Source organism: Bos indicus, chromosome 29, assembly GCF_029378745.1.
Source record: "Bos indicus isolate NIAB-ARS_2022 breed Sahiwal x Tharparkar chromosome 29, NIAB-ARS_B.indTharparkar_mat_pri_1.0, whole genome shotgun sequence".
NCBI classification, from domain to species: domain Eukaryota; kingdom Metazoa; phylum Chordata; class Mammalia; order Artiodactyla; family Bovidae; genus Bos; species Bos indicus.
The window spans coordinates 8,003,189-8,029,129 of NC_091788.1; the positions used below are offsets into that span (position 1 = coordinate 8,003,189).

Below are 25,941 nucleotides of genomic sequence, written 5' to 3' on the forward strand. Positions count from 1 at the left end.
TATTGAAAAACACAGACATTACTTTGCCAACAAAGGTTCGTCTAGTCAAGGCTATGGTTTTTCCAGTGGTCATGTATGGATGTGAGAGTTGGACTGTGAAGAAGGCTGAGCGCCGAAGAATTGATGCTTTTGAACTGTGGTGTTGGAGAAGACTCTTGAGAGTCCCTTGGACTGCAAGGAGATCCAACCGGTCCATTCTGAAGATCAGCCCTGGGATTTCTTTGGAAGGACTGATGCTAAAGCTGAAACTCCAGTACTTTGGCCACCTCATGCGAAGAGTTGACTCATTGGAAGACTCTGATGCTGGGAGGGATTGGGGGCAGGGGGAGAAGGGGACGACAGAGGATGAGATGGCTGGATGGCATCACTGACTCGATGGATGTGAGTCTGAGTGAACTCCGAGAGTTGGTGATGGACAGGGAGGCCTGGCGTGCTGTGATTTATGGGGTCACAAAGAGTCAGACACGACTGAGGGACTGAACTGAACTGAACTATGTATATGAAAATACCCCCAGGTTCTATTGCTAAAAGAGGTTACAATATAGAGTGTACCCAGCATTATGTCTTTAATTAACTAAGTACCAAATTTTTGTACCAGTATAGAAAAAATTTGGAAAAAAGCCTATCACACTGTTAATAATGGTTACCTCTGCAGGAAAAATTGGATAAGTAGGGCTGAGGAGCTTTTACTCTCTATCTTATGGCATTCAAATGTAGCAAAGAAATGAGTGATATTTTTTGTTACTCTTTTTATTTTCATGTTAGTAAATTGAGTGTTTTTCCAACTCTCTGTGGTCCTATTCTCTGAAAAAAATTTAAAGCAAATTTATTTAAACACCTTTTCCTTACTTCTAAGTTTATAACACTGATAGTGTTTTAATGAACTGGAGAAGTGTTTTATATTCTTGTGTGTTTTGTTTCTTTGATTCATTTTTTTGCTCACTGAAAAATTTTTTAGACAGTTTGTCTTGATGACATTTACTAAGTGTTTATTTTAAATTGTTAATTTGTATTAGATTTAATTGGATCTAAATACGCATAATGTCATCAAGTAAAAAGAATTCTGTATCACTGGGGAGACAGGATTCAAAAGAACTTTCAAACCTGTAACTTATTTGATCAGATGAAGCGACACTCTACAGTAGCTTTCATTTCAGATAAATTAGTCTTCTTTGTAGATTGCAGATTGCATGTGTGCTCAGTTGTGTCCGACTCTTTGTGACTATGGACTGTAGCCTGCCAGGCTACTCTGTCCATGGGGTTCTCCAGGTAAGAATACCGGAGTGGGGTGCCATTTCTTTCTCCAGGGGATCTTCCCAACTCAGGCATTGAACCCTCATCTCCCATGTCTCCTGCAGTTGCAGGCAGGCTCTTTACCTCTGAGCCACCAAGGAAGCAGTCTTCAAAAGAACTGATTTAAATCACTTTTAAAAGTTAACACAATTTTTGGAACATTTTAGGTTCATAGCAAAATTGAGGGGAAGGTATAGAGATACTCTGTATAACCCCTATAGAATTGATTTTTTTTTAATGTAAACTAGTTTTTATCAAAATGACTTTACCTACCAAAAGTATAACATTTAAAAGTAAAACAAAAAAGTGCTGCCACTACCGCTTATTTGCCAGGTATAATTTGAGTATATCACATGTATTAGCTCATTTAAACCCCATTATAAAACTATGATAGCTCCTCTTACAATCCTCATATTGCAGCTCAAAAAAGCAGCACAGAAAAATTAAATAACTTGCCCAAGGACACACAGCACAACACAGGAGCAACAGAGAGTAAAGGATAGACGAGATCACTCATAGATTTATGAACCAGGAACTATTAGAAACTAAGGAAGGGAGAGACTGACTACCCCAGGAAAACTGGGAAGGCGTCTAATATTGGATGCAGTGTTGTATGTACAAATACAATTTGATGCGCAAATAAATTAGCTATTTAGGCAAAGAAAGCAATTCCATTTAAAGAACTCCAGTGGAAGAAGACAGGTCATACTGTAAGCAGCTCACTTTCAGATAAAAACTAAAACACAGTATTATGGGTACTTTTGAAAAGAAAAAAAATATTTATAGTCTGACAACCTCAAAACAAAAGTGATTCTCAACTTATACTTCTCAAGCCTATATTGGAAGACTAGCTCTGTGAGTGCTCTCTTCTAGGTGCTGGTATGTAAAGATATAATCCACGTAATCCCCACTTGCTCAGTCTAGAGATAGGGAGTTGAGAATATCACAATAAGTATATTGTCTATTCACAGCCAAGTTGCGTTTTTAGGGGGAAGTCTCTTTTTGAGTAATAACCACCTGTAGTTGTTCTTTATAAGTCTTCTTGGATAGATAGAAAATACGCAGGATAACAGCTGGGCCAGTATAGCTGAGATCTGTCTACTTTATCATTCAGATGCATGTGCACATGTCATCATGTTATTTATCTCATTTCTTCTGAGCAAACTCTCAGCACTGTAGGAACCACCTCCTCCACTGATGATACCACTGCTGGTATTCTAGAATTGATTAAAGTAGGCCAGGAAAGTCTCCCAGGGGAAGCAGATGAAGCTGTGTAAATGCAGCCTGCTTGTTAGAGTTGTAGCCCATCAGTGGAATCAGCCCTGGCATTGATGGATGACTGCTTTGTTACAGACTGGCTGGTCAGGCCCCTGAAGAAGCCCACCCTTTGTTCATTGCCTTGTAATAAAGCCCCACTCTTCAATGGCACCAGCCGAGGCTGTCACCTGCCAGATCAGTTTGCTTCTCCTAATTCTCATTTAGACTGGTCTACAATAACTTAGCAGCTGTCTTGTGTACTTGGGCTTAACTACATGATTTCAGGGGCTACACTTGCTATTCTTTGGGACTGAGGATACAGGAAAAATAATAGCATTTTATTTATTCAGAATTGAGTTGGACAATTCTTCAGAGATAGTTTAGGTTAATTAGTCTTCTGATTTCACAGATGAGGGTCAGAAAGGACAGCTGACTTTCCTGAGGTCACCCAGCTGGCTGTGAACTGAGCTGGCACTAGTCAGATGATTTCTTTGCTAGTCAGATGATTTCTTCAAGGCCAGCACATTCCCACTACATTTTAACTGATAATAATCTAGTAACATTTTATAATTTTTTTTAAATGTTAGGGGATGCAATAACTTTTTTGAAACTTCAATCAGAAACATTGGTTTGGGACTTTTGAAACAGGAAGGAGAGAAATTAGGCTGAGAGACCCGAGGATGGAAATATGAGGTGGGCATCATGACAGCAAAAGGGAAAGATTCTTTCATTGTTTCGATCTGTCTACTAATATCCATGGACAGAGAACTCTGTATTAGAAGTCAAGTGTAGGTCATAGCTCAACAATGTTGCTGTCTCTGTACTATGTTAAGCATGTATGAGTAGGGGTCTGAATAGGAGAGGTGTGGGGAATTCTGACATGAACTCTTCACTTCTGCTTCTTGTAAGGCTTAACACAATTACTATTCTGTCCATAAAACTGTCCTGTTCACAGGACGGCAAATATTGATATTAAAAAAGATAACTGTATGCCAAATAAATGTGAAAAATCCTTCCAGGTCACTCCAGACAGATGAATGCATTAAACTTTGCTTCAACACTAGTGATAGAAAGTGTACCCCAATGTTCATCGCAGCACTGTTTATAATAGCCAGGACATGGAAGCAACCTAAATGTCCATCAGCAGATGAATGGATAAGAAAGCTGTGGTACATATACACAATGGAGTATTACTCAGCCATTAAAAAGAATACATTTGAATCAGTTCTAATGAGGTGGATGAAACTGGAGCCTATTATACAGAGTGAAGTAAGCCAGAAGGAAAAACATCAATACGGTATACTAACGCATATAATGGAATTTAGAAAGATGGTAACAATAACCCGGTGTACGAGACAGCAAAAGAGACACTGATGTATAGAACAGTCTTATGGACTCTGTGGGAGAGGGAGAGGGTGGGAAGATTTGGGAGAATGACATTGAAACATGTGAAATATCATGTAAGAAACGAGTTGCCAGTCCAGGTTCGATGCACGATACTGGATGCTTGGGGCTGGTGCACTGGGATGACCCAGAGGGATGGTATGGGGAGGGAGGAGGGAGGAGGGTTCAGGATGGGGAACACATGTATACCTGTGACGGATTCATTTTGATATTTGGCAAAACTAATACAATTATGTAAAGTTTAAAAATAAAATAAAATTAAAAAAAAAAAAAGAAAGTGAATTACTTATAGAGACAGCCTATCCCACAACTGGATAACTTAATAGGAAGAACTACGACCTTCCTTGGAGATCCAACCAGTCCATTCTAAAGGGGATCGGCCCTGGGTGTTCTTTGGAAGGACTGATGCTAAAGCTGAAACTCCAATACTTTGGCCACCTCATGCGAAGAGCTGACTCATTGGAAAAGACTCTGATGCTGGGAGGGATTGGGGGCAGGAGGAGAAGGGGACAACAGAGGATGAGATGGCTGGATGGCATCACTGATTCGATGGACATAAGTTTGGGTGAACTCCGGGAGTTAGTGATGGACAGGGAGGCCTGGCGTGCTGCAATTCATGGGGTCGAAAAGAGTCGGATACGACTGAGCAACTGAACTGAATGACCTTCCTTAATGCTGTCATCTGCTTCCACTGACATTTACCCACTGGTTCCCTCCTGGGGTATAAGACTACCCTGAGGGACGGATAGACTAAAAAACTCCGCCTTTGGTTCCCTTTGCCCTGCAACTAGCCAAGATCATCTCTGCTTGGTGCCTTCTCTGGATGTCTTTGTAAACAAATATTTACTGTACAATTATTCTATGCCTAGATTGTGCTAAAAGCTAGCCAGATAAAGAGTCTCTTTGTCAGTTCATAACACAGATATTTAGAAAAATAATCAGAGTGGAACACAACAGAGATGAACACACACAATGGAAACATGGAGGAATGAACAAATACACCTAGTATCTGGTGCGTGGTAGCTGCTTAATAAGTATTTGTAAAAAAAAAAAATAATAATAAGTTCCTGATGTTAACATTGAGGCGAGGGTAATTAGAGGCACTTTGGGAATGAGTTGGCATTTGAATTAAGCCTATGAAAGCTAAACACTTATGGACTTTACCACTTAAGAGGTACCAATCTGAACTCAATAGTGCATTGAGATGTTGGATACAGCAGAGTCAGGTATGGTGAACTGTCACGGCAGGAATTTCATCCCCTTCTTCTGACTTGCAAGCCGGAGAGATGAACCACCAGCAAGAGCAGGCCCTCTGGGTTTTCCTTCGTTCAAGACTTCACGGTCCCTACAGTCTTAGCACAGTCCCCTTAGTCCATTCCTCTCCACCATCCCGGGTGCACAGGCTTGCTAAGGAAGTGGAAAAGCTTCCACTTTCCTCCCCTGAGCTGTGGCTCCGGGCCAGGAGTGGATCGGCAGCTGCTGCAAGTTGCTGAATGGGCTCGCTGACAAACAGACTTGGCACTGACACACACGCTGGCTGGGCCGCGCCTCGCATACCACAGGCAGGTACAACCCTGCCGCGGACCCTGGTGCAGGCTGCTGCCCAGGGGCACTATGAAGCCTGTAATTGGCTGAAGCTGGAGAGGACTTGGTGGCGCGGGTGCTGCCGGGATTGGCGGAGGTGCAGAGGCGTGGTCCACGTGTGCACGCTGGCGTCTGTGGTGTGAGTGCTGCCGGGAGTGGTGGAAATGCCAAGGCACGGTCCACGTGAACACGCTGGATTCTGTGGTGTGGGTGCTGCCTGGAGTGGGGGAGGTGCAGAGACGCGGTCCATGTGAGCACGCTGGAGTCTGGCGTGGGTACTGCTGGGAATGGCGGAGATGCGGTCCACGTGAGCATGCTGGCATCTGTGGCGTGGGTGCTCCCGGGAGTGGTGGAGATGCACAGGTGCGGTCCCCGTGAGGTCGCTGGAGTATGGTACTCATTCCGGTTCCTTCGCTGGAACTGCGCCGCAGATGGTCGCCCCCCGGGCCAGCCTCCCCAAATGAGTCTTCCAAAAATCCTCTTTCCACTCCACCGTCTCCCGGTCTGCTTAATGCACGTACTGGCCAAGGCGTGCAACGCAGGCCTCAGGCAAAGCTGGCGTTTCCAGGAGGCCTGACCCGGAAAAAACCTGGCGGCCTGGAGGTGGGGCGGCTGCAGGGACAGTCTCAAATGCGGCAGCAGGTTCATCGGAGAGTTCCTGAGATGGAGGTGGAACCCGGTTCTGCAAACCCTCATGGACTTCCACAACAACCTGGTGGGTATGAAGGTAGGTGGCGCGGGGTGGAGGATGCAGGGGAAGGGAAGACGGCGTGGGGCTCAGGGCCGGTCACAGGGGCGGGAGAGAGGGGCTTCGGTGGCTGAGAGGGCTAGTGGGGAGGATGAGGGGGAAAAGAGGGCAAGAAGTGGAACCTTTCCTCTGTGGCTCAGTTTTAGCCATGTGGTGCAGCCAGGGCCCTTGTATCTTGCTTTGGCAGAGGGGAAGAAAACGAAAAACAACCAAATGGGTGAGCTCTGAAGTAGCCCACGGTACTGATTTATAGGTCATTATAAAACATTTGTTCCTTTTTCCCTACACACTTTCTATAACCACAAGTTAAAAATAAGATCCTGAAGAGACCACTGAGAGACAAGAAAGACAAATGTAAAACCTAAGTATAGTTGATAACACTTATCAGGTAATTGAAATTTGGTGAGAGAGTAGAACTTAAATTTCCTCGCCAAAAAAAAGTAAATATGCGAGGTGATGGATGTGTTCATTAACTCAAAGGGGAAATTCTTTCAGGATGTACCTATATATCGGATCGTCACATTATACACTTTAACATAATTCTGTCAGCTGCACGTCAATAAAGTTTGAAAACATTTTTAGTCAGTCTTAGAATCAGCAGGAAATGTTCGTTTGTCATACATGCACACATATACGTATGTACACATGTGCATATGTACACGTACATACACATGTGCATACATGCACATATACAGATCCATTTGTATACATGAGGAGGGCAGAATAGTACAGCAGAAATAGTTCTTTGGAGTGAGGTGGACATTGGTTTGAACCCTACCTGGACCCCTTACGACCTGTTTGACCCAAGGTGGTCCCTTGACGTTTATAAATCTTTGTTGCCTCAGGGGTAAAGGGGAATAAATTTCCCACCCATTGAACTATGATAAGCATTATCTGAGAGCATATGGGTAAAATCTTTTTCCCCTCCAAGATGGAGGAAGGGCTCGCCTTCACTGCAAAAGTCTGTTGCCTGGTAGAGTATGGGGAATGTCCCTTGACCGTGGATCAGTTCAGTTCAGTTGCTCAGTTGTGTCGCATCATGTTAATAAGCTCCTCTCCCGGTACTGTGCTGTCAAGGCTCACTTTCTGTGAGAGATTTGCCCAACAGGAAAAGGCCCACCAGTTAATGTTACAATTTATGACTTCAGAAGACGATTTTGCAAACCAATTCACATTTCCTCATAAATGTTACTCCAGCTGAGACCTTTTAAGTGATTGGAGTTTGCTTTTTGAGTTCAAGGCTGTGTCTTGTTTATGTCTTTAAGTGTCCCGCGCTTGCAAAACTGTTTTCACACAGCAGGTGCTCTACAAGTATTTGTGGAGCAATGAAGGTCAATGTGATAAGGAAAAGGGGCACAGGCATGTGTATTTTGAACTCAAATACATATTCTGACACTTGCCAGGGGACTGAGCAATTTAACCTCCCAAACTTTCCTTTTCCCATCAGTCAAATAAATCAGTGTCAGAGGATTAATTAAAATACATTACTGAAGAATTTACAGCAATGTCAGGCATCTCATTTAAATGAAAGTGTGTGTAATATGTACCTTTAGCTCTTAGGGATGAAAGAAGGCTTTGAGATGTTTTGTTTTATTGCTTTTCCATCTCTCTGATCTTCAGTCACTCTCTGACCTGGAAAGGTGAACATGATAAGAGGTGTCAGCCACAGTCGTTGCAAAAGTTTGCTATTTCCTCCGAGGCTATGGCTCCTCAACTGCAAAACTGTGATGCAGATGCTAACTTTACAGCGTCACCAGGAGAATTAAAGGAGATGGCAGCTGTGCAGTGATTTACTCAAAGCAGGTGCTTAATTAATGACAGTATTAGTGCTATCATTAAATGTATCTATGGCACCAAGTGGTCTCTTTCCTGTTACAACACCAGAATTGTTGGTTTGCATAAGAAATATTATTGGTGTCTTTTAAAAACTTAAGGCTTTAGGCTGCCAAAAAGCCACCATCACAAACCTCATGCACACACACACACACACACACAGAATTAATTGATTTTTATGTATTGGAGCAAGATTCAAATATCTTATATTCTCTTTTTTTGTTAAGATGCCCCCACTAATGAGCTAAGAGCAAAATAAATGAGATTATTTTGAGAAAAAGAGAAATAAAAGAGATTATTTCTAACTCAAGTATCAGAATCTAAGAAAGATTTTAAAAGTACGTTGTTTCCTGTATACTCTGGAAAATAGAAAAAATGACAATCCTCTTGATGAATGAATCTCATTTTCTAGGGTTTCATCTTAGCTACAACATTTGAGAGTGCCAACCTTTCTTTCTCTTTCATCCTCAAAGGCAATAATATGAGTACTAATATTCATAATATAGCAAATATTACTATTTCCATCTCCTAAGCCTAAGACTACCATGTCTAAACATCATGTAAGATTAGTCACTGTCGTTTTGTTATTTATGTTGTCTGGGAGGGGAACAGTTATAGCAGTGATCAGTTGTTATCATGTGCATGTCAAAGTCAAAATTAGTCAACCAGTCTCATAGTAGTCATGACTTTTCCTTCCATCTCTTTTTTCTGCCATCCCTACTTTAATCTCCCCTTTCCCCCTTCATTTCTCTCTTCCCAGTTTCCCTTATTTTCCCCTCCCTCCATCTGTCTCTCCCTTCTTTTATTTCTTTTTTCTTTCCTGCTCCCTCTCTCTTTTCCCTCTCTTTCATTTTCTCCTTATATCCCATCCATCATCCATCCTCCTTTTCTCTTTCTTTAATCTATGTACTGAATGTGACCACAATTCAGCCAGTCTGTAAGGTTATTGGGCTAACAAGATGAATAACCACCGAAGTTTCATATACCTCAAACCTTACATTGACAATTTGCTCAGTGCTTTGTCATGTACAGAGAATTTTTGCTCCTTCATTCTCAGAGTGAGAAAAATCTCTGTAAGGTAGACATAATTATCTTGAGACTCAGAAAATTTGAATGATTTGAATATTTAATAAGAATACGACAAGGGAATTAAGATTTGCTTTTTATCAAAAAGGTGAAAAGATATAAATAGGGAGATTATGTGCTTGAACACGCTCCATGAAAAAGTGGATAAAAAGTGGGAGAAGCAAGAAATTTCTATCATTAAAACAAGCACTTGCTCCCTAGGAATTGTCCTGTACTAAAATATTTAAAATAGGCAGCCTTTTCAAAAAATAATAAATGTGAAATTAAGATGATCCCAGAAATAATAGAATTCTCTTCTGTAGACAGTGTGTGCTGTGGGGGTGGATGACAGATTTACCCATATATTCTCTCTGCTTTTGAGGCTGCACAATCTGTCTCCCTAATGCAATATAATTACCATCTAAAGTGACACACTGCATGAAGCAGCTTGGCACGGAAGTGGAGTTTATTGTGTTCTGGAAATATTTACAGTCATATAAGTTAGATACTGTCATGAAACTAGTCTAAAATATTGTTTAAAGTGTTTAAGACATTCTCTTTAGAACAGAGGATACAGGTACTTTGGAGAACTGTGTGTCTGAAGTAGCAGATAGCCTTTGTTGTCTTGCTCCTTCCTCATGGCTGGCACAATTCTGACTTCCCTCAGGTTCGGCCCTGTGCTTTTGTGCCTCAGTGGCCTCAGAGACTGGGTTATCTCTTCAGTAGTTTTTATGGAACATGCTGCTTCAAAATGGAATTTATCGTGATGCAGTAAGCTCTCTACTACCTGAGAAAAGACGGATCTAATAACCAATTTTTTAATTCGGTTATTCATATAAATATTTACTGAGGGCTTACCTTGTGTAGACATGTACTAGGGCCCATGGATACAGGAAAAAAGTCAAAAGGCATGAATAGTACAGAAAGAGTAAATATGTATGTATTTAAAATATAGGTATACCACCACTACTTTTTTACACAGCATTTTATATATATATATACATGCACACACACACACATACATACATACACATACATATATGCTGTGTTTTAACACTGTGTTGAAGCTGAGCCTGAGAAGCATGTTTAACCTTGACATGGCTTCAGGAACTAGCTGTTTTTAGGATGAGAAATGAGAGGCCACTTTGGGGATAGCAGATAGGTATTATCCTCTCTGGAAACTCTTTATCAATTAGTAGTACTGGAAGTATGAATTTAAAAAGGATCAAGGGATTATATAGATTGCTCTCCCAAACAAGGTCAAATAATAACTAGATTTAGCCTTTTAACTAAAAAAAAAGACAAAGCATAAGAAAAACAGTTCTGAGAAAGGGAATATCTGGCCGTGAAAGAGAGAGGGCCATAAGAGACTGGGTAGAAATGAGATTAGCTCTATCATCGCTCAGCTTTCTTTCCTGAGAGAGTGTTCAGATAAAGATATAGGGGAGAGGGAAACCAGGCAACAGTTTGCCTGACATGAGAAAGAAGAGCTGGGGAAGCACGGCTGAGAAGAATTTGCCAAACAGAATACTGGAGAGGATTGAGCTGTATGGAATGAAAACTGCAGAGTTCTGCAGGAAGATCCACCAGAGTATTCAACTGACTGCTAATCAGTACACACAGATGAAGAACTCTCCAGGCCATAGCACTAAGATAATACCTAAAAAGATAATAGGAAATAATGCCTTAACCTCTCATAGGGTTATGAAGAGTGACATCATCCAGAGTGGAAAAGCCTCATAATTCAAAGGATATCAGTTAAAGTACAATGAACGGTTTTGGTTCAATAAGAGTAAAGGAGAGTAGCCCAAGATTAAACACTGTTTCAACTCCATCTAACAAACTCTAAAAGCAAAATCTGAAAGGATCCAATTATTTGAAATAACTTTAAGCATGACCCAGAAAAAAACTCAAAATTATGTTTAGTAATAGAAAAGTATCTATCTCCTGACAGGGTAAAATATACAATGTCTGCTGCTGCTGCTAAGTCACTTCAGTCGTGTCCGACTCTGTGCGACCCCATAGACGGCAGCCCACGAGGCTCCCCCGTCCCTGGGATTCTCCAGGCAAGAACACTGGAGTGGGTTGCCATTTCCTTCTCCAATGCATGAAAGTGAAAAGTGAAAGTGAAGTTGCTCAGTCGTGTCCGACTCCTAGCGACCCCATGGACTGCAGCCTACCAGGCTCCTCCTTCCATGGGCTTTTCCAGGCAAGAGTACTGGAGTGGGTTGCCATTGCCTTCTCCGCTACAATGTCTAGCATCCAGTAAAAAATTACCAGCATGCAAAAAAACAAGGAACTGATACTCATCAGTTCAGTTCAGTTGCTCAGTCATGTCCGACTCTTTGCGACCCCTTGAATCGCAGCATGCCAGGCCTCCCTGTATATGACCATCTCCTGGAGTTCACTCAAACTCACGTCCATCGAGTCGGTGATGCCATCCAGCCATCTCATTCTCTGTCGTCCCCTTGTACTGCCCCCAATCCTTCCCAGCATCAGGGTCTTTTCCAGTAAGTCAACTCTTTGCATGAGGTGCCCAAAGTATTGGAGTTTCAGCTTCAGCATCAGTCCTTCCAGTAAACGCCCAGGAAGGCTTTCTTATCTCTCCTTGCTATTCTTCATAATGAGGATAAAAGTCAACTGAAACTGACACAGATGTAGTGCAGGTAATAGATTAGTAGACAAGGACATTAAAATGGTTAATATAATTTCATTCTACAAGTTCAGGTAGCTAAAAGAATTGCATGTCTTAAGCATGGAAAGCAAACCTTTAAAAATGAAGTCTGCAATGTCTCAGTGTTTGGCATGTAAGCACATTGGATGGGGTTAATGGCCAATGGATATTGTATAAAATTAGTGAACTTGATTACATACCAATTGAAACTATCCAGACTAAAACATACAAAAAAAAGCTGAAAAAAGAAAATAGAATGATACATCAGCTGAAAGGGGGGCAGTTACATAAAATTAGTGTTCCTGGAGGGAAGAAAATATTTGAAGAAATAATGATATAAATTTTCCAACTTTATAAAAATTATTACCCACTTATTCAAAAAGCTCAAAAAACCACAAGCACAAAAACATGAGGAACTTCACCAGAGGGCATGATAATCAGATTTTTTTAAATGAGAGAAAAATTCTGAGACATAGATAATACGTAAAAGATAAATTATATACAAAGAAATAGAGAAAAGGATACCACTAAATTTCTTGACGTGAAAAAAAACTTCAGAAGCATTAAGAAATGTAATCAAATCATTAAAGTATGGAAAGAAAAGAAAAATACCTGTGAACAATTTTTTACCCAATAAGAATATTTCTCAGGAACAAAAACACATTTGCAGATGAGGAAAAGTAGGAAAAGCCCAATTTCAGAAGACCTATGCAATGAAGCCCTTTAAAGGAAATCCTTCAAACAGAGGACAGTGATATCAGATAGAAATTGTATCTATACAAAGGATTGACAATCACTAGAAATGATAAATAATATGTAAACATGGTGATTATGTATTAAAATATATTTAATAAATGTTTAAAGCAAAAATGATAATATATTGTGGAGCTATACCATATGCAAAAGTAAAATGTATGGCCACTATATAACTGATTGAGAAGGAGAAATGGAAACATAGTGTTATAGATTTCTTTTATTATAAGCAAAGTTGTATAATATCACTTAAATAAAGACTATGATACATTAACCATGTATACTATACTATGTACCCTAAAGCAACCACTACAAGGACACAACAGAATTATAGCCAACAAGGAGAAAAACCTGGAATCATTAAAAATAATAATAACATAAAAAACCCACTAACCCCAGAGAGGGAAGGAACAAAGCAAAAAGAACAATTGTAATAAGTTAAAAAACAAACATCATAGTGGTCACATCAATAATCACATCAAATGTGTGTTAACCCCTGAATTAAAGTCAGCAGTTGAGAAACTGGATTTAAAACAACAGAAAACAAGGTTCAACTACACATTACTTTAAGATACACACTTCAGTTATAAAAACAAAAACAGTTTAAAAGGAAAGCACAGAGTCAGACATACCAGACTGCTACTAATCAGAGAAAACTTGAATGACTGTATTGATATCAAATAATTCATAGTAAAGAATATTACCAGGGATGTAGGGAGTCATAATGAAATGGTAGTCATTAAATCTAATGGTACATAATAATTGTAGATGTTTATGCTAATAACAAATTTCAAAATCCTTGGCAAAAAATAAAACTGATAAAATTGCAAGGAGAAATTAAGAAAATCTACAAATAAACTGGACATTTCAATACTCTTCCATAAATGGTAGAACAACTAGAAAGAAAATCAGTAGGGTTATAAAAGACTTGAAAAACACTATAAACCAACTTGAACTACTTGACAACTTAGGTCACAGAAGTGTGTGATCTGATAGAGAACTAAAAAATAGTGTCCTTAAAAAAAAAACTTAACAAACTTTAAAAAAAGCTCAGAAAAGCAGTTTAATGAGCCCAGTAATAAAATTAATGAACAGAAGGAACACTTTTATAAAAGAGATTGAAGCTGTAATAAAGAACTAAGAAATTTTAAAGCTGAAGAGCTCAATAAATGAGATGAAGAATGCAATAGAAAGCATTGGAAATTGAGCAGAACATATGGAAGAGAGAATTAGCAAGCTCAAAAATAGAAATCTAGAAATGATTCAGGTAGATGAGGAGAGGTTTTTTTTCAAAATGAAGAAATTCTGTGAGAACAATCTGATTCCATTAGGAAAAGCAACATAAGGTTAATGAGTATCCCCCAAATAGAAGAAAGGGAGAAGGGAGCAGTGAGTTTATTTTAAAAAATAATAGCTGAGAACTTCTCAACCATGGGGAAGGAACTGGACAAACAATTCCACAAAGCTAAGAGAACATCTAATTGTCTCAATGTCAAAAGACCTTTTTCCAAAACACGTTGTATTAGAACTGTCAAAAATCAATGTTAAAGAAGAAAAATCAATGATAAACAATTTTGAAGGCAGCCAGAGGAAGAAAGACAGCAGCCTACAAAGGAACACCCATGACAGATGGGTGTGATGAGCAGATTTCCCAGCTGAAACTACAGGCCAGGGGAGAGTAGAATGACATACTCAAAATACTGAAGGATTAAAAACTGTCAGCCAAGAATACTCTATCCAGCAAAGTTACAGATATGGAGAAGTAAAGGCTTTCTCAGGCAAACAGAAGCTGACTTGCCTCACAAGAAGTGTTAAGAAGAGCTCTTACACATGAAAAGGTAAAAGTACAAAAGACTTTGAGTAAGGTGATAAATAGAAAGTTGCAACTCTATATCAGAATACGTCATTAAATGTTTAATTATAACATAAAACTTATAAAGGAATAAACAGAAGAAACAGTAGTTACTTCAATTTGATAATGAGCTCACAACATAAGAGACTAAGTTGAGATAACAAAAGTTTTAAAGAGAAAGAGGAAATGAATGAACCCATATAGGCAAATAAAGATAAAATGCTTTCAACAGAAAAAAAATGGTCATATCATCTATGAGACACTTGATATAAACCTAAAAGTAACCTTAAAACATAAATCTAGAGCAGAGACATGAAACATAAAGAGAAAACTGAGAAAAATACTGTAAGAAAATCACCAAACCAAAATGACAGAAACACAGAGAAAAGAAAAAGGATACAGTGCAACCAAAACAAAAAAAATAACAGTGCTATGTTCTTATCTGTCAGTGATAACCCTAAGTGAATGGATTCATAGCACCAATCAAAAGACAGAGTGACTGGATGGATTAAGAAACAATACTCAACTATCTGCAAATTCAGGAGATTTAGTTCTGAAGACAAACACAGATTCAGAGTTAAGAGATGAAAGATGATATTCCAAGAAAGTGGCAGGCAAAAGAAAGCCGGGGTAGCCCTACTCATATCAGACAAACAGATTTAAAGTCAAAAAAGATAACAAGACAAAGATGGACATTATATACTGGTAAAGAGAGTAATTCATCAAGAAGACATGATACTTCCTAGTACCTGTGTACCTAACACGGGAGTACCAGAAGTACATAAAACAATTACTAATAGATCTATGGGGAGAAATTGACAGCACCTCAATAGTAGGGGACTTTAACACCCCGCTTATATCAATGGATAGACCATCAAGACAGAAGTCAACAAAGAAATAATGACTTAAATGGAGTATTATACTAGATGTACCTAAGTGATACGGCTTCCCAGCTGGCACAGTGGTTATCTGCCTGCCAATGCAGGAGACTCAGGTTTGATTCCTGGGTCCAGAAGATCCCCTGGAGGAAGAAATGGCAACTTACTCCAGTATTCTTGCTTGGATAATCCCTTGGGCATGGGAGCCTGGTGGGCTACAGTCCATGGGGTTGCGCAGAGTTGGACACGATTGAGCAATTGATACATATATAGACTATTCCATACAAATGCAGCGGCTTCTCAAGTGTACAAGGACCATTCTCAAGGATAGCCTATATTTTGGGATATAAGTCTCAGAAAGTTTAAGAAAATTGAAATTGTTAAGTATCTTTTATGACCACGTGATATGAAACTGCATCTGCAAGAAGAAAGCTGGAAAAATCACAAATATGTGGAAACTAAGCAATATGTTACTGAACAGCTATTTGATCAATGAAGAAGTGAAATGAGAATTAAAAAATACCTGAGGACAAAGGGAAATGAAAGTGCAATATAGCAGGAACTCTGGGATGAAATGAAGGTGATACTAAGAAGGAAGTTTATAGAAATACAGGCCTACCTCAGGAAGCAAAAATCTCTGAAACAATCTAACCTTACACCTAAAGGAACTAGAAAAATAAGAATAAGCAAAGCCCAAAATCAGTAGAGGAAGAAGAAATCAGAGTGGAAATAAATAGACTACAAAGGCAATATAGAAGAGATCAGTGAAAGTAAGAGCTGTTTTCTTTGAAAAGATAAATTTGACAAACTTTCACTACACTCAATAAGAAAAAAAGAAAAGGCTCATGTAAAAAAAAATGAGAAATTACAATGTGAAACAAATACAAAGGATAATAAGAGAATACTATGAACAGCTAGCTATATGTCAACAAATTGTGCCTATATGAGAAATGGACAAAATCTTAGAATCATACAATCTTCCAAGACTGAATCACAAAGAAATAGAAAAATCTGAATAGACTAATCACTATTAAGGAGATTGAAATAGAAATCAAAATCTCACAAAAAACAAAGCCAAGGACTAGATGGCTTCACAGGTGAATTCTGCCAAACATTCAAAAACAATATAATATCCACCTTTCTCAAACTCTCAAAAAATTGAAGAGGAGGGAATGCTTTTTAATACATTTTATGAGACTAGCATTGTCTTGATGACAAAACCACAGGTAATACACAAATTGCAGACCAAAATAACTGATGGAACATAGATGCAAAAATCCTCAAATATTCAGTTCAGTTCAGTTCAGTTGCTCCGCCATGTCCGACTCTTTACTGCCCCATGAACTGCAGCACTCCAGGCCTCCCTGTCTATCACCAACTCCCAGAGCCTACCCAAACTCATGTCCATTGAGTCGGTGATGCCATCCAACTATCTCATCCTCTGTCTTCCCCTTCTCCTACTGCCCTTTTCAACCTTTCCCAGCATCAGGGTCTTTTCAAAGAGGGTCAGCTCTTTGCATCAGGCGGCCAAAGCACTGGAGTTTCAGCTTCAGCATCAGTCCTTCCAATGAACACCCAGGACTGATCTCCTTTAGGATGGACTGGCTGGATTTCCTTGCAGTCCAAGGGACTCTCAAGAGTCTTCTCCAACACCACAGTTCAAAAGCATCAATTCATCTGCACTCAGCGTCCTTTATAGTCCAACTCTCACATCCATACATGACCACTGGAAAAACCATAGCCTTGATTAGATGGAACTTGTTGGCAAAGTAATGTCTCTGCTTTTGAATATACCATCTAGGTTGGTCGTAACTTTCCTTCCAAGGAGTAAGCGTCTTTTAATTTCATGGCTGCAATTATGATCTGCAGTGATTTTGGAGGCCAAAAAAATAGTCAGTCACTGTTTCCACTGTTTCCCCATCTATTTGCCATGAAGTGATGGGACCAGATGCCATGATCTTCGTTTTCTGAATGTTGAGTTTTAAGCCAACTTTTTCACTCTCCTCTTTCACTTTCATCAAGAGGCTCTTAAGCTCTTCTTCACTTTCTGCCATAATGGTGGTGGTATCTCTGTGTCTGAGGTTATTGTTATTTCTTCCAGCAATCTTGTTTCCAACTTGTGCTTCATCCAGCCTGGCATTTCACATGATGTACTCTGCATATAACTTAAATAAACGGTGACAATATACAGCCTTGACATTCTCCTTTTCCTATTTGGAACCAGTCTGTTGTTCCATGTCCATTTCTAACTGTTGCTTCCTGACCTGCATACAGATTTCTCAAGAGGCAGATCAGATGGTCTGCTATTCCCATCTCTTTCAGAATTTTCCACAGTTTATTGTGATCCACACAGTCAAAGGCTTTGGCATAGTCAATAAAGCAGAAATAGATGTTTTTCTGGAACTCTCTTGCTTTTTGATGATCCAGTGGATGTTGGCAATTTGATCTGTGGTTCCTCTGCCTTTTCTAAAACCAGCTTGAATGTCTGAAAGTTCATGGTTCACATATTGTTGAAGCCTGGCTTGGAGAATTTTGAGCATTACTTTACTAGCGTGTGAGATGAGTGCAATTGTGCGGCAGTTTGAGCATTCTTTGGCATTGCCTTTCTATGGGATTGGAAGGAAAACTGACCTTTTCCAGTCCAACAAAATATTGGCAAACTAAATAATACAATAAAGGTATCATACCGCATGGTCAAGTGAAATCTGTTCCAGGGATAGAAAGATGATTCAGTGTCTCTAAATCAATCAGTGTGATCCACCACATTAACAACCTGAAGAATAAAAATCATATAACCAACTCAATAGATGCAGAAAAATCATTTAACATGATTCATACATATTTATGATAAAAACTCAATAAAAATGTACCTTAATACAATAAAAGCAATATGTGAGAAACCCATAGTTAACCTTTTGTCAATGAGAAAAACTGAAAACTTTTCCTTTAATAAACATCAGGAGTTAGACGAGGATGCCCATTCTTGCCACTTTTATTCAGCATGGTATTCAAAGTTCTAGTTAGAGCATTAGGTAAGAATAAGGAATCAGTTCAGTTCAGTCGCTCAATCGTGTCCGACTCTTTGCGACCCCATGAATCGCAGCACACCAGGCCTCCCTGTCCGTCACCAACTCCCGGAGTTCACTCAGACTCACGTCCATCGAGTCAGTGATGCCATCCAGCCATCTCATCCTCTGTCGTCTCCTTCTCCTCTTGCCCCCAATCCCTCCCACATCAGAGTCTTTTGTAATGAGTCAACTCTTCGCGTGAGGTGGCCAAAGTACTGGAGTTTCAGCTTTAGCATCATTCCTTCCAAAGAAATCCGAGGGCTGATCTCCTTCAGAATGGACTGGTTGGATCTCCTTGCAGTCCAAGGGACTCTCAAGACCACAGCATCAATTCTTCGGTGCTCAGCCTTCTTCACAGTCCAACTCTCACATCCAAACATGACCACTGGAAAAACCATAGCCTTGACTAGACGAACCTTAGTTGGTAAAGTAATCTCTCTGCTTTTGAATGTGCTGTCTAGGTTGGTCATAACTTTTCTTCCAAGGAGTAAGTGTCTTTTAATTTCATGGCTGCAGTCAACATCTGCAGTGATTTTGGAGCCCCCAAAAATAAAGTCTGACACTGTTTCCACCGTTTTCCCATCTATTTCCCATGAAGTGATGGGACCAGATGCTATGATCTTCATTTTCTGAATGTTGAGCTTTAAGCCAACTTTCTCACTCTCCACTTTCACTTTCAAAAAGAGGCTTTTTAGTTCCTCTTCACTTTCCGCCATAAAGGTGGTGTCATCTGCATATCTGAGGTTATTGACATTTCTCCCGGGAATCTTGATTCCAGCTTGTGCTTCTTTCAGCCCAGCGTTTCTCATGATGTACTCTGCATATAAGTTAAATAAGCAGGGTGACAATATACAGCCTTGATGTACACATTTTCCTATTTGGAACCAGTCTGTTGTTCCATGTCTAGTTCTAACTGTTGCTTCCTGACTGGCATACAGATTTCTCAAGAGGCAGGTCAGGTGATCTGGTATTCCCATCTCTTTCAGAATTTTCCACAGTTTATTGTGATCCACAGTCAAAGGCTTTGGCATAGTCAATAAAGCAGAAATAGATGTTTTTCTGGAACTCTCTTGCTTTTTCGATGATCCAGCGGATGTTGGCAATTTGATCTGTGGTTCCTCTGCCTTTTCTAAAACCAGCTTGAACATCTGGAAGTTCATGGTTCACATATTGCTGAAGGCTAAAAGCATCCAAATTGGAAAGGAAGAAGCAAAATTCACTCTTTGCAGATGATGTTATTTTGTATACAGAAAACCCTAAAAGCTACCAAAATACTAGAAGTAATAATTTAGCAGAATTTCAGGGTGAAAAATCAGTATAGAAAAGTCTTCTTTCATTTCTTTGAGCTGTCAGAAATATAGAAATTTGTCCCATTTATTGTTGCAGCAAAAAGAATAAAATACCTATGAGTAAATTTAAGGATGTGAGAGATAGTACACTCAAAACTATGAAAGAAATGAATGAATACCCCAAAATAGAAATGTTTTCTGTGTTCATGGATTGGAAGAATTAACTTTGCAAAAATTTCCATATTACTTATCATAATATGCATATTTAAGGCAATTTCTATCAAAATCCCAATGACATTTTTTCAGAGGAATAGAACAAAAAATCCTAATACCTGTATGGAACAACAAAGGCTATGAATAGCCAAAGCAATCCTGAGAAAAAGGAATAGATCTGGAGGCATCACACTCCCTAATTTCAAGTTAAAATACAAAGTGTAGCAATCAAAACAGCATGGTATTGGAAGAAAAGCAATGACAAACCTAGACAGCATATTAAAAAGCAGACATTATTTTCCTACAAAGGTCCACATAGTCAAAGCTGTGGTTTTTCCAGTAGTCATGTATGGATGTGAGAGCTGAACAGTAAAAAAGGCTGAGCACAGAAGCATTGATGCCTTCGAATTGTGGTGTTGGAGAAGACTCTTGACAGTCCCTTGGACAGCAAGGAGATCCAACTAGTCAATCCTAAAAGAAATCAATCCTGAGTTTTCATTGGAAGGACTGATGCTGAAGCTGAAGCTCCAATACTTTGGCCACGTGATGTGAAGGGCCGACTCACTGGAAAAGACTCTGATGCTGGGAAAGATTGAAGGCAGGAGGAGAAGGGGACAACAGAGGATGAGATAGTTGAATGGCATCACCAACTCAATGGACATGAGTTTGAGCAAGCTCTGGGAGATGGTGAAGGACAGGGAAGCCTTGTGTGCTGTAGTCCATGGGGTCGCAAAGAAGTGAACACATCTGAAAGACTGAACTAAGTTGTTAGAAAAAGTAGACATCAGTGCCTGGCTCCCAACGGAGTCTGGTGCCCAGATCAGATCTGACCTTCCAGAGCTGAGAAGGGGCTTCATTTATGCCCCAGCAGAAGAGAGCCCTCCCTTGCTGGCAGCCCCTGAAAGACTCAGATGTCGCCATGGCAGCACCCTTGCTGATCCTATTGCTGTCCTTTGTCCTGGGATCTGCTGCACAGTATGCCCAGGGTGATGAGAGTTTGGAGATTATTGATGGAGTCCCATGTCCAAGAGGCTCCCAGCCCTGGCAGGTGGCCCTGCACAAGGGCAGTCAGCCCCACTGTGGAGGCGTGCTGCTCAGCAGGCAGTGGGTGCTCACCACTGCCCACTGGAAGATGAATGAGTACAATTTGCACATGCACAGTGATCAGCTGGTGGGAGGCCAGAACATCAAGGCCATGCTGTCCTGTCCACCATCCGGGTTATGCCACCCAGACCTGCACTAACAGCCTCATGCTGGTGAAGCCAAATGGCTGGGCCAGGCTATCATCCAATGTCAAGAATGTCAACCTGCCTTCCCACTGTGACCCACAACCCGCCCCAGACCACGTGTACTGTTTATGGCTGGGGCACCACCAGTAGCCCTGATGTGACCTTTCCAGCACAGCTCATGTGCACAGATGTCAAGCTCATCTCCCCCCAAGACTTAAGGAAGGTTTGTAAGGACTTGCTGGGATACTCCATGCTCCGTGCTGGCATCCTCAACTACAGCACCTGTGGAGTGGTGTGCCTGCAACAGTGACTCAAGGAGACCACTGATGTGCAGAGGTACCTTGCAAGGCCTGGTGTCATGGGGAAGTTTCCCTTGTGGCCCACGCAGTGAGCCAGGTGTCTATACCCAAGTCTGCAAGTTTGTTGATCGGGTAAAAGAGATCATGAGAAGATACCGCTAATCTCTCCCTACTCCCATCTCTCCATCCCTATGCCTTGGAACAGGGAATTCACAGAAATAAGGACATCAGTGACCTACAGTTCTACTTGAACTTAGCTTTCCTCAGAGACATGTCAGAGCCTCAGCAATATGTGTGTGAGCCAACAATACGTGTGTAAGCCAATCAAATCAGTTAGGACCTAAAAACCAAAACAAATACAGAAACCTCGGTGCTGGTAAGGATGTAATGAGACCAGCTCTGTCTGCCACTGAAGCTATAAATTCATATAGTTTTTATGGAAGATGATTTGGCAATTTGAGTGGGAACATTTGTTCTCTACCTTTGACCTAGTAATTCTAGTTGTCTGTTAAAAAAAAAAATCCAAAATGTGGAGCACAGTTTGAATTTATCACAATATTGTTTTTCATAACATGATAGTGGAAACACTGAAGGTGTCTAGAAACAGTGAATTGGTTAAACAGTAGGCTGGTTTGAGGCAAGGATATTCTGAAGCTCTTAAGGATAATAATTATGCAGAATTCTTAGTATTATCTGAGGATGTTTATGCTATGTGGCACTAAATGAAGGAAGGAAGATACAGAAATATATGTGTATGTGATTCTCACTATGTAAAATGAAAATATTCACAAAATAAAACCTGAAAGGATATTTACCAACCTGCATTAAAAAAAAAAAAAAAAAAAGACTTGCAAATCAATGGAGTAGAATTAAAGAGCCCAGAAATAAGCCCACACCTATAGGGACAGTTAATTTATGACAAAAGAGCAAAGAAATACAATTGAGAAAGGATATTCTCTTAATAAATGGTGTTGGGAAAACTGGACAACCATATGTGAAAGAATGAAACTAGTCTACTGTCTTACATAGCAAAAAAAATTAATTCAAAATCATTTAAAGATTTTAAGACCTGAACCCATAAAACTCTAAGAAGAAACACAGTATGCTCTTTGACATTCGTCTTAGCAATATTCTTTTGAATGTTTCCTCAGGCAAAGGGAACAAAAGCAAAAATAAACAAATAGGACTACAAACTAAAAGCTTCTGCAGAGCAAAGGAAACTGTTAACAAAATGAAAACACAACATACTGCATGGGAGAAAATATTTGCAAATCATATATCCAAGAGGGAGTTGATAGCCAAAATGCACTACCCTGGTGGCTCAGATGGTAGAGCATCTGCCTGGAATGCAGGGGACCCAGGTTTGATCCGGCAGAGGAAATGGGTATTCACCCCAGTTATTCCCTGGAGAATCCCATGGACAGAGGAGTCTGGTGGGCTACAGTCCATGGAGTCACAAAGAATTAGACACAACTGAGCAACTAACACACACATCCAAAATATACATGAAGAACTTACACAACAACAACAACAAAACCAATTAAAAATGGTTAGAGGATTTTAATGGACATTTTCCCAATGAAGACTTACATAGGACCAACAGGCATATGAAAAAATACTCAACACTAATCATTACAGAAATGCAACTAAACCTACAGTGAGATACCATCTCACACTCATTAGAATGACTGTTGTTAAAAATATAGGGAATAACACACGTTGGAAAGGGTGTGGTGAAAGGGAATGTTCATACACTGTTGATGGGAGCATAAAATGGTGCAGCCACTATGGAAAACATAGCAGAGATCCCTCAAGAAATTACAAATAGAATTATCATGTGATCCAGCTATTCCACTTCTGGATATTTATCCAAAGACTACAAAATACTAATTCATATATATATATATATATACACACACATACACCTGTGTGTTCATGGCAGTACGTATGTATATGTACATATACAGTACATATACATATGTACATATATGTATATATATGTATATACCTATATATATACACACACACACACATACACCTGTGTGTTCATTGCAGTAACTTACATAGCCAAGAATCAAAGTACCCATCAATGGATGAACTGACAAAGAAGATGTAGTGTAGATGAGAACATCAAAGTCCATACCATTTGGGGAAAAAAGAGACTGTGATTAATTAAAAGTAAGCATGTGTGCCTAGTTATTTCTTTAGTAACTGCAAATATCAGTGTGCTCTGCTGAACATCAGTTTAATGGAATTAGAAATTCTGTTTGAAGCCTGAAGTTTCCATACAGTTGCCAATTAAGTCACTGAGGGCATGTACACCCACGTTAAGAGAAAGTGGAATGTGGCCTGAGGTTGAATTTTGCATCCTGATGGCAGTGTCTTAAGTATAAAACCCCACTGTGAGGTCAAGATTAGAAAGATTAAGGGTACAGAGCAATTTTTCTTCGAAGAGCAAGCTCTAGACTTGTAGGTCTGCTTGATAACAGGGCTTTGATCTTTCTCATTTTGTTAATCTGTAAATCCAATCACACTCACAGTTGAGCACGGGAATTTCATTCCCTCTCATGAGCAAGGCATTCCTCTGAACTGCTATATGGCCAGGCAGAAATTCTCCCTGAGAGAATTCACGGTAAGTCTCATGACTTAGACTTATGGTTACAAAATGCATTTTAGTTTTAAAAGGAGAAAGGAACAACACGATAACTATTGTAAATATTGTGTGCAGTTAAGATAGAGGTGTTAGAATCAGTAAATCAGACATTTTCTAACCCAGCATATTATATATATTCTACATATTTATATGTGCATGTATGTATTAGAATTTGCACCAGAAAACAAGTGTTAGCAAACTTAACCCATTATGTTGGATTTGTAAAGGTTTCTAGGATTATGTGTGTGTGTGTGTGAGTAGAACATAAACACAGCATTCATAACGGGAAAGAGAAACATCATTGAGCTAACTTTCTAATCAGTCACTCAGGTACTGAAATTATTCAGTGAATGGGTCAACTGATTATTAAAAAATCATTACTTCAGTTCTTAAAAATCTGTTTCCCATGGATAGAGGGATGGTATGGGGAGGGAGGAGGGAGGAGGGTTCAGGATGGGGAACACATGAGAAATAAAGGAATAAATTTAAAAAAAAGAAAAAAAAAGAAAAAAAAAGAAAAAAAAATTTAAATGTTGGAAATTTGAAAAATTAATGTGTCAAAGGATGCCCATAGGACAGTTTTTTAAAAAATCTTTTATTTATTATGTGTTTGGATTTTTGTGGTCTTAGGTGTGGCATGCAGGGTCTCTGTTGTGGAGCACAGGCTCTTTGCTGTGGCATACAGATGTCTCTTTAGTTGTGGCACCTGGCTCTGCAGTGGGCAGGCTCAGCAGCGGTGGCAGGGGCTTAGTTGCCACACCGCATATGGGGCTTTAGTTAGCCGACCAGGGATCAAACCCTTCATCTGCACTGGAAGGCGGATTCCCAACCACTGGACCACCGGAGAAGTCCCTGACAATTTTTAAATAGTCATGTATTAGGGAAAAAAGGTTATGAAAACTGAAAACCAGAGTGGAAATTATTGAAAATGTTGTCTATGTAAACATTTTAAACAACTGTGTAGGAAACCGTCCAAAAGAAAGTCAAATTAAACTACAAAATGTAAAAAAGTAAATTAAACCTCTGTATGTAAAAGTTAATATTTGTAACATGTCTAAGAACTAATCTCTTGATTCTGCTTTAAAATCTTGCAAATCAATAAGAAAAGGACCAACTTAGAAGTAGGAAAGGGGACAATGATTAAGAATAGGCATTTTAGACTAAAAGAAACGTAAGTAACTCATAAACAAATGAAAATGTTCTATTTTAATAATACTAAAAGAAATGCAAAGGAAAATATTGAGTCTGTATTTCACATATCAAATGAGATAGATATGAAAGTTTGATAATACATAACTTTGGGAAGAGTGTGGAGAAATAAGCATTGTTTGTGGAGGTATAAATTGAGAAACTCTTTGGAAAAAGCCAACTGTATTGACCATAAGGTAAAACTGTATGTAACTGTTTAATCTAGCAATCTTAGTTTTAGAGATTTACCTAGTCATATTCACACATACACAGAGATACATGTACAAAAATAATTAGTGCAGTTTTATTTTAAAAGGCAAAAATCTGAAAATAACCTTGATCCTTGCCACATCTGAGGATTCAGCCCAGCTCTAACAAAATTTATAAAAAGTCTCAAGATGATCAAGCTGAGTCTCAAGATGATCAAGCTGATAAGCACAAGTAAACCGATAGTCTGCATGTTAAAATTTCTCTCTTTAACTGGGACCAAAAATATAGCATCTTCAATATCTAGGATTAAGTAAAACATTAGACATGCAAAGACACAGCAAAATGACCCACAATCAAGAGAAAAATGAATCAAGTATTAAGGACATGCAGAAGTGACAAAGATGGTAGAATTAACTTACCAGGACATGAAGCAACTATTACAAATATAGTC

General features: G+C 39.5%; 1 pseudogene; it reads left to right on the forward strand.

Annotated features, from left to right (window-relative positions):
- Nucleotides 1-20,830: 20,830 nt before the first annotated feature.
- On the forward strand, nt 20,831-21,601 carry LOC109554303 (kallikrein-7 pseudogene; annotated as a pseudogene).
- Nucleotides 21,602-25,941: the final 4,340 nt, after the last annotated feature.